We start from the raw sequence: 10,506 nt of genomic DNA, 5'->3' as shown, positions 1-10,506 counted from the left end.
ATGGGAAACCATTTATGTGTTTGCTGGAATCCTGTTTTTAAATGAGAAGAAATGGGTCTCTCTGCAGACTCTGACCATAACTTTGGTCTGCTTTCTCTTGAGCTTTGCACCTTTGCCATACTCAGAGGAATCTGGAGCAGCCCCAGGCTTCCCAAAGCAGCCGCTGTTCAGAGGAAATGTGCTATTCTAGACCCGCCACTATTAAAATATTTAGCTATATTGCTGACAATCTGTTTAGCAAAGGTCAGTATAGTAAAAGTATCTTGAAAATGGCCCTAAAAGAGGAATGGAAAATAATGTCTGAAAATACTCCACAATGAGGTTTTCCTATCTTTGCCTTTCAGAGTGATAAATCTGAATGGCCAAGCAGGAAAAGCCTTTTGTTAGCTTGAAGGCAGTTAAGGCAGCCTTCTAAAGAAGAAATGCTTCAATGAGATAAGCTCCCTTGTCAAAAGAAGGTGAAGAGAATGATTTGTGTTTGTCTAAAAGCAAGTGAGTTAAAAAGTTCACAATCTCTGACGGAAGAAATGAAAGCTAATATAATAGAGGCTGTAGAAACAGGAGACATGTATCCTGGTCACTTTCTTAGCAATACCATACTTTTGAAGTCCTTTGAACCAATAACAGCCAGTTTGGGATCTGGAAGCCATCACCAAGACACACAGGCATAGTATTTAGTCTTTTTAGGAGAAACTGAAGCCACAACCTTGTCATCTTTGGGATAGGTATTTCTTGTATTGTGCTGTCAGATTCCATGGTTTTGCTTCTGGATAATGAATTAAACTTGTAACACAGTCCTCAGTCTCCATATGGAAATTCTTGCCTTCACATGTCTTCCCACCCCCATCCTCGCTATTCTACTCGAGCTCCATCTTACCAGGCAGATTAAACACACACACATACAAGGAAGACATTCTAAAAAATTATTTTAAACTCATTTTATGTATAATAAGATACGCTTGCCAGGTACCTTCGGAGACCAATGGATCCCCTTGAACTGGAATTTCAGGTGGTTGTGGGCAACTCTGTAGGTGCTGAGAATCAAACCCAGGTCCTCTGCAAGAGCAGCCAGTGCTTTTAACTGTTGGGCCATCTGTCTAGACTCCAAGGGAGGCATTTTTAATGTGACATGGCAGTCATAATTAAGACGGGTAGGTGATGAGGAAACCTCTCTAGAAATGGGTCTCATTACCTAAGAGAATCATTCTGTCACGTCCTTCCAACACTTGGTAAAAGAACTGCAGCGTTACGTTGAAATAAAACTGACACACCATGGTGGTAGGAGGCTTCAGCCTTTTCATTACCCCTTTATATCAGCAGTATTTCTGTTGGAACCAGGGTCATTTCTTTTTTTTTTTTTTATTTACAAAAAAGTTTGTGACTATAAAGCAGTTTTGCAACGCTGTACTGAACTAAAAATAAAGATGCTTAAATGTCCACATCTAATGAAAATGTTTCATTTCTAATGATCCACAAATCAGGTCAGTCTTGAGATTATTTTGAAGCCTGATTATGTGTTTCAAGTTTCTCAGGGTCTGTAAATACTGATTTTTAGCAATCATAACTCCAACTTCCCACTGCTTTATTTGTTTACTTATTTCCCTTTGAATTAACTCTACCCAATTAAACAATACAGCCTAATAATACACTGAAATGATTAGAAGGAAATAAAAGCAGAGGGAATGTCAAAGCTATTCAGTCTATTAAATGCATGGATTGGGAGAACTGTCTACAGCTTGTTGCACCAGTTAACAAGTATTCAAGAAAGAAACTCTTCCATGTAATTCAAGAGAAATGACACATGACATCTTAAAGAACACACATCAACACATTCTGCAGTCATTCCTATGTGTGTTGCATGTTTTTTATATAAAAGAGAGAGACAACATCACTTGTGATTTGAGAATGGCTGGCAATCAATACGTCTCAAGCAGAAAGAAGAAAGAAAACAACAAACAGAGGAACACAAACGGATGAAATCTTCACTGATTTCTGTGTTTATCTGTGAAAGAGAAGAAAGATGCTTTCATACTGTAGAATCAAAGGACAAAAATCCCCCAATGTCATTCTCATGCTCATCATTTTCCTGTCCAAGACAAAATGTTCTACTAGCCTGGATTTAGTTCAATATACACCTAGTAAAAATCAATTGCATGTAGGTGCTAGTGAGGATCTTGCTCTACACAAAGGAAAAAGGTATGCTTTCTACTTCACAGGAGTTTAAGATAGAGATAAAGATACGTGATATTCAGAAAATGGGGAGAAAATATCAAGTGGGTGGGGCTGTAGGTTCCAGGAAGGGGCGCTCAATATTAAAGGTTATTTGAAGCACCTTTAACTGATAGAATGGATGTCATATTCAGAATTCATTTAGACTTTCTGGGGGCCAGTGGACAGGAGATGTGGTTGTGGCTTCTGTCTGATATTTTGCTCTTGAAGTCACAAATCATCTTTACTGTGTGGGATTGTGAGATGAAAGGTCACTGGGCCTCTGAACACCACGGTGTTCTCTAACAGAGGTGACCATTACAGAACAGAATTTCTTTCACTCCAGTACTCTATCCAAGTGTATATAATGGGTTGAAAGTGACCCTGGGAAAAGATACATTCTCTTGCCAGTCTTCGGAAATGATGGGCACTCTCTCACAGTCACTATCCCTTCATTTGTCAAAAATGTGATTAAGAATCTAGAGCTAAATTTTGGAGATTTTCCTGAATTCTTTGAGTGAGCCTAAAATGCAAACACATCTATTTTTATAAGAAAGGATGAAGTAATTTTGAGACAGCTAAAAGGGAAAGGAATGAGAGAGAGAGAGAGAGAGAGAGAGAGAGAGAGAGAGAGAGAGAGAGAGAAGGAGGCAATGTGATCAAGGAGGCTGTGATTGAGGGCATGCCAACCAACACTTGATGACACCAGACTTTGGAAGAGATGATGAGTATATTCCTCTCTGGAGCTATCAGCGGAAGCATGGATGTCCTGCCGCTTTGATTTCAAACTTCTGCTCTACAGAACTGGTAGGAAATAAGTTTCTGTTGCTTTTGCCTATCCCATTCTCAGTACTTTGCTACCTCTACCCAAAACAATGAGTAGACTCAGGGCTAGCTGAGCATCACCAGAAGGTGGTTAAGGAAGTGGAAGTGAAAGTGAAGCATTTCCCTTGACTTAGATCATAGGTGAAGTTTTTGCCATCCCTTGTCTGGGAGCATGTCGCGTCCACCTTGACCAGCAAGGAAGACGCAACACCAGGCTTTTCTCCAAGCAGTTTATTCAGGAACCTTGAACAATCTTCTGACCCTGGTGAAAGCCATCTTCTCACTCTGGGGAAAGCCAGCCCACGCCCTTTATAGCCACTGGGCAACCAACCCCGTAGTGCCACATGGACAATGCCGATAGGGTCAGACATACCCAAGCAAGCCAGATTCCACGCCCAAGCCAAATAAGGAGTTGATTATCCCAGAGAACACCTGCCATCGGGAAGGCGGAAGCCGGACGCTGGCGCCATCTTTGAGGCGCAGCCGTGCACGGCTCTCTACAGTTCCCCCTTTATTGTTTTAAGCCGCAGGCAAGAGCAGAGGTCTAATCTCTGCCAAAATACAACTTGGACATTGTACTGGTGTTAGTCCAGGTGTCATCCACCCAGAAAACACTTGACCCGTCTGATACCCTTTTTTGCAGAGGTGGGAATTAGGGTATCAACCCACATGCAATTAGACTTACTCTTCTTGGGTTTTGCAATACAGCTAGACCCAAGTGCAGTGCACTAGCCTCGCATCATGCGTGATCAAGCTTTTAATGCGGCCAGCCAGGCCTGGGGAGACTGTCCAGCCTCTATGGCTGTAAAGGCTTGGATAATCATGGCTGCATTGCGCTGCTGAGAAACCCTTAAACGAACAATGCACCACAGGCACATCAGGGAGACAAGTACCAGTAGGCCTGCCAGGGCACCTAATCCCGCCCACTCCTTTAAAAAGGTGATAGGCCAGGTGCACACGGGTGGAGTTGACCGCAATGATCTCATTGTGCAGGATCTGGGTCAGATTATCAAACTCCACTGACCAGGTTCCGCTCGTGAGTTGATCCTCAGCTGCTCCCGCTGGCACGCTTGTCAGAATCAGGGCTATCAGGATCAGGCACATCAGCTTCCAGGGTGTCATCACGTCTCTCTGTCTGACGGGCCCGTCGCACCAATCGTTCAGGTACCCAGATAGGGTCTAGCCGGTCCTGTGGGAAAACACAAACAGAACCTCGTGCCCATGTCAGCACGGGATCGGGGCCATGCCAGCTACCTGTGAGGATATCTTTCCACTTCACCATGCCCTTCATAGGGCTGTGTGGATTATGATGCCTATCTGCTGATGAACTTCCCGAGGCATCCAAATTCAAAAAATTTAAGGTGAATAATGCCAGAGAGAGTCTTTCTCTTGGGGTTCGGTCACGGCCTATTTCCCCTTTTTGTTTTTGAAGAATTTCTTTGAGGGACCGATGCACATGCTCCACAATGCCTTGGCCTTAACTACTTGTCGCACATCCGCACGAGAAAGGGAAAATTTAGCCTGCAAATTGCATGCATTCACGATCCCAGTAAGACCTCTTATGGTGGTGGAGGATCTTCCTATCAATAAACCCACCGTGCCCGGCTTCAAAGGGCCTTTAAAATCAGACTCCACTAATTGTACTCCCATCTGCAGAGTCAGTAATTTTAAACCGCACCGTTTTGCTGTTAGCTCAGGTTTTTCTGTGTTGCGTTGATTTTCCACAGATCTCAGCTGCAGATGCCTTGTTGTGCTGGTTCTGGCGTCCACCATTCTTAGCTTCTTAGTGGCTTCTGGAACTTTTGAAACCATTCAGACTGCCTACTTTGCAGTCTACTGGGACACTAACCTTCTCTGTCTCAGGTTCTTTCACCACATACATTAAGCTTAGATTCACAATCAACATTTACACCTTTTCACAAACTCACATATAACATGTGCTTAAGCCTAAACTCACACTCAACATTTACACATTTTTACAAACTCACATATAACATATTAACATCTACTTATTTATACTCTTTAATGAAACTATAGAAGTTACCTTCTCCTTGAGGGCAGCTACGTTTGAGATGGCCCATTTTTCCACACCAAAAACATGCCCCAGTGTTACCTCCTTTCTTGTTACTAAGTTGGATAACTGCAGCCGCAAGGCCTGCGTTAGTTAGAGGTCCCCCTAATTCTCTGCACACTTCCATCCATACTTCTAGACCTTTGTTCTTATAAGGGGTGATTGCAGCCTTGCATTCTTTGGGACATTGTTCATAAACTAGCTGCTTTATAAGTGGCATCACGGCATCTGGGTCCCCAAAGATTCTGCCTGCAGCCTCAACCATGCGGGCCACAAAATATGAAAAGTTTCCATAGGTCCCTGAAGGATCTTAGTAAGGTTGCCGCTTACTTCCCCTTTATTAGGTAGGGACTTCCATGCCCTTGTTGCTAGTTGATTTATCTGGTCATAAACCTGCTGTGGATATCCATTTTGTTGATTGGCAAATTGGCCTTGTCCCAGCAGCATGTCTACATCCCAAGCTGCTTGACCTCCACCTGCAGCCCTGTTAATTGCAGCTTGTTCACTGGCAAATTCTATCAAAAATGCCTTCCAGTCTAAGTACTGCCCTGCGCTGAGACATGCTCGAGCAAGATTCATCCAATCGGATGGAGTCATGCAAAATCTGTGCAGAGTCTCCACTTGAGCAACAGTATATGAGGCTGTGATGCCATAAGTCCGGACAGATTCTGCTAGAGACTTGATGACCTTAAAATCCAAAGGTTCATGGTATCTCTGTTGAGTCTGGGCATTGAGAAACACTGGGCAAGCTAGCTGCATTTCAGTTCTCACCTGTCTCCAAACCTCCGGGTTAAAAGAATTCCCCACAGAGACAACTCTAGACATGGAGGCAGATTCCAGATACGGTGGAATAGCCGAGGGAGCGGCTCCACACTCAGACTCACATCCTTTAATTCTTTCTCTTTCTCCTTTATTTCTACCCCTTTTCTTTCTTATTCTCATGCTCTGCAAGGTTTCACATAATGACTCTACATCATCAGAATCAGGGGAAGAGATAGGGGACTTGGAACGCTCTAGGTCCGAATGGTCAGGATATAACCTTGTTTTTTCTTCCCCCTTTTTTGCTTTACTTCTGGTAGACACTGCTTTAGCAGACATGGCCTTTTCTGATCTTTCCTTCTGCAACATTTCTAAGGCTGCCTGCCCATTCTCTACCGCATCGCTGCAGTGCTGGTCTTTGAGACACCCTCTCACTAATTTCCAAACTGGTCTAACCCCATGTTTAAGCGTCCCTTGTTCTGTAGCGAAGTCTAGATCACGGCCCAACTTTTCCCAGGAAGCTACCATGAGGCTTCCGGAAACTGCAAACCAGGGTGCCACGACATCACATTCCTCTAGAAATCTTTATAAAGTACTCTTCTTAATCTCTAATTTATTTGAAAGGAGCAGCTCGTTAAGAGCCAGAAAAATTGGGTGCGAAGAAGTTGCGCCAGTGATACTAGCAGCACTTTTGCCTTCACCTGTTTTCACTTTCTTTAATTTTCCCGTCCGCTTTTGTCGCGGCTCTACTCTTTAATTTTCCCATCCGCTTTTGTCGCGGCTCTGCTATTTAATCTTCCTTCTTTTGTCGCGGATCCCCACCTTACCTGGGGACTTACCAGTGCACTGCCCTGACTGCGAAGAGTTCTGAGCCTTAAAGGTTCCCCATACGGGCCACCACTTGTCGCGTCTGCCTCGACCAGCAAGGAAGACACAACACCAGGCTCTTCTCCAAGCAGTTTATTCAGGAACCTTGAACAATCTTCTGACCCCGGGGAAAGCCATCTTCTCACTCCGGGAAAAGCCAGCCCATGCCCTTTATAGCCACTGGGCAACCAACCCCGTAGTGCCACATAGGGTCAGACATAAGCAAGCAAGTCAGATTCCATGCCCAAGCCAAATAAGGAGTTGATTATCCCAGAGAACACCTGCCATCGGGAAGGCGGAAGCCAGATGCCAGCGCCATCTTTGAGGCGCGGCCATGCACGGCTCTCTATAGGAGCAGATTTTGGTTGGGACAACAGAGTTTGAAGGTTTTAGATTTACAAGACGAAAGCTTAATGTGTTGTAATATCATTAAAGTCTTTTGGTTCTCAAACTTTAAATTCTGTTGTGGCTCATTTTCCCATCCTGTTTCCATTCCTATTCTCTAGCTACCTCACTCACGTTCTGAACAAAGCCAGTTCTTAGATCTTGAACTGCAGTACAGCATAACATTGTAATTCCCAGTGGGGGAACAAAGCCAACTTTCATCTGAAGAAATGGACTCCTCCACTGCTGAGGGAAGTAGTTTCACCCCTTCCCAATCCATATACCACACTTAAACAACAGCAGTTCAATGTCTGGTAAGTTTGAAAATGACAGGGTAGAAAATGTGGATTTTATTTATAATATGTTTATGTATTTAAATAGGTTAAACCTCAGAAAAATGATCTATTTTATAATTCCAGTCATTAGCCCAGAACTGTAATAGGGGCCAGGGAATAAGTGGGGAGTTACTTAAACTCATAGGCTACCACAGTTAACATTCACTCTCAACTTGGAAGGATTTGGAGTCACCTAGAAAACACCTCTGCAAGTGCTCAGGAAATTGTTTTTAGAGAGGTTTAGCAGATGGGGTGCATAATTCTTAATTTTGTCAGGATCCCTATAAGAATATAGCATCCTCTATTAGCAGAAACTAGCCTAGAAAACTACGCCCACATTCCCCCCAAAAATGGATTATGGATGTTTGTCTTTGTTTCGATTGTTGGTTACAAATTGTTATTGGTCACAGTCAATATCTTTCTAAAAGAAGAAAGGGGGAGATGATATAATGTAAGATATAAATATGATAGGATAAAGGGTACATTGTTGAATCTACTTTTAAAGAGCAACTTGTTTAAAATGTTTTACATTGGTATAGATTTTGGATGATACAAATTTAAAGTTAATTTTGTTATACTGTATGTACATTTCTACTCTTGTTTAAGGTATTATGTTTATGTAGCTCATTTAAATTGTAATAGATAATTAAAATACAGATTAATAATTAGTCTTCTATGATAATCAAACTTATAGTCACATTAGTTAAGTTTTCTAGACATACATAGATATAATTCAATTAAGTAGGTAATCTTCAAACACTTCAAAGACCTACAAAATATGGCATTTAAAATGTTTTAAAAACTTAGACTTTCTGGACAATTCGATACTTCTGCTCCTGGCAGCATTGATTTACTTCAAAGAGAAAGATGGGCATCAAAGACACTCCATATGGAGTTTATATTCCTCTTGACAAAAATAACCATTTAGACAAGAAACTGTTCTTGCCTGGACTGCTTGACAAAATGTTGTATAGACTGGACATGCAGGACCCATAGAAAGGTGACCACTAAACTTACAAGGCGAGATGGCCCTTCAGGTTCCTGCTTTATAGAGGAAACTGCCAGAAATTCTACAAGACACAGGGAAAAGCAACTGAGAGACTCTAGGCCTGTAGGCTAAAAAATGGATGCACCAACATTGCAAAACTTTGGATGACTGTCCAGGCAAGCAACTGTCTCTGTCATTCTAGATTTTTGGAAGTTGCTCACAATGCTCTTCCTGTTTACTTAGGTAATATTATATCCTTCTGGGATCTTTGAAGTAGTTAACAACTAGATAGTTACAATTATGATTTTCCTTGGTTATGATAAAAGATAAATTAGGTATAAAACCTTAGACTCACAAATATAAGATAGATAAAGTACTTTCTTTAATTTTACAAAATACAAATAGACTAGACATTGTAACTGTAATTCTTGTTTGGTAACTGTTTGTTATATGAAATTTTACTATGTTAAAGTTAAAACCTTCCTTTTTGTTTAGATAGAAAAGGGGAGGTGCTGTGGGATGTTCTGTATGCTGAGTGTGTTGCTCTGATTGGATTGGTTGATAAATAAAATGCTGATTGGCCAGTAGCCAGGCAGGAAGTATAGGCAGGATAAGCAGACAAAGAATTCTGGGAAGTGGAAAGCTGAGTAAGGAGATGTCAGCCTGCCGTCCAGGGAGTAGCATGTAATGGCACACAGGCAAAGCCACGGAAAACGTGGTGACATATAGATTAACAGAAATAGATTAACTGAGTTTAAGTGTAAGAGCTAGTCAATAGTTAGCCTGAGATAATGGCCCAGCAGTTTTAATTAATATTAGCTTCTGTGTGTTTACTTGGGGGACACGAGTGGGAAAGATTTGTCCTGACTGCGGACAGACTGGGGCACAGGAAATCTTCCAACTACAGTGAGGGAAGATTCACTCTGAGTGTGAGTAGCATCATGCCATGGCTGGAATATGGGACTGAATAGAAAGAGAAGGCATGGATACTGGCAGCATTCTCTCTCTGCTTTCTGACAAAAGACTCTGGTACTATCTGCCTTATACTCTTTTGACTAATGCCTTCTCTACCACGATGGTCTAAACCCCCTCATATTGTGAGCTGGAAGCAACTTTTCCTTTAAGTGGCTTGGGTCTATTATTTTTTCCAGTATAGTTAGGGAAGTAATTGATATAGAAACAATGGTGTAAACAGAGGATTCTTTCAACGAACAGGATATTCACAATGAGATTTGATTTTAGAAAGAATCCTGTGCATCAATATTGCCCCAACCATTTATATAACCTTATCATTATAGATGATCCTCTATATGTACTAGTTTGATTTAATGACTTATCTAGTAGAAACTGTGCTTTGGACTTTGAACTTTGATATTTTCCTGCACTAACAAAACACTCTAATTCTTTTTCAAGAAGGTGGGCTGTAGCAGTGAGGCACAGCTGCCTGTTAGTCACACAAACTGGAGAAAAACAAACCATCCTCTGTGGTGTAGAATGCTACAGAGTTACATTTTTCAGTACGGGTATGTGTTTTAAAGGTATTCTCAACTTTTTTTTTGTTTTTGTTTTTTTGTTTTTTTGTTTTTTGAGACAGGGTTTCTCTGTGTAGCTTTGTGCCTTTCCTGGAACTCACTAGGTAGTCCAGGCTGGCCTCAAACTCACAGAGATCCGCCTGGCTCTGCCTCCCGAGTGCTGGGATTAAAGGCGTGAGCCACCACCACCCGGCGGTATTCTCAACTTTTGCAGAGTTCACTGAGAAGCAACCCCATCATATGTGGAGCAGTATCCGCATGTGTTATGATGGGCAGTTTATGGTCTGTCTTGCCAGGTGGATTAGAAGTATCTCTCATTTCCTTTTAATTGCTAGAGCTTAGCATAATGTTTAGCATCTAACAGGGATATAAATAAGCTTCCTCTGAGTTAATGAAAATAAGAAGGGCCTGAAGGGAAAGAGAAGAAGAATGTGAAAGAATAAGGAATTAATTAGAAGTTATTTGTAAGAGTGAATTGAAAGGCTGGTACTATTCTGGTAGACTATAGAGGCTCTGAGTCTCCAGACTTCTGTTAGG

The sequence above is a fragment of the Peromyscus californicus genome, unplaced genomic scaffold (genome assembly GCF_007827085.1).
Source record: "Peromyscus californicus insignis strain IS unplaced genomic scaffold, ASM782708v3 Scaffold_3__1_contigs__length_106647218, whole genome shotgun sequence".
NCBI classification, from domain to species: Eukaryota; Metazoa; Chordata; class Mammalia; order Rodentia; family Cricetidae; genus Peromyscus; species Peromyscus californicus.
Note: the sequence above shows the minus strand (reverse complement) of the source record.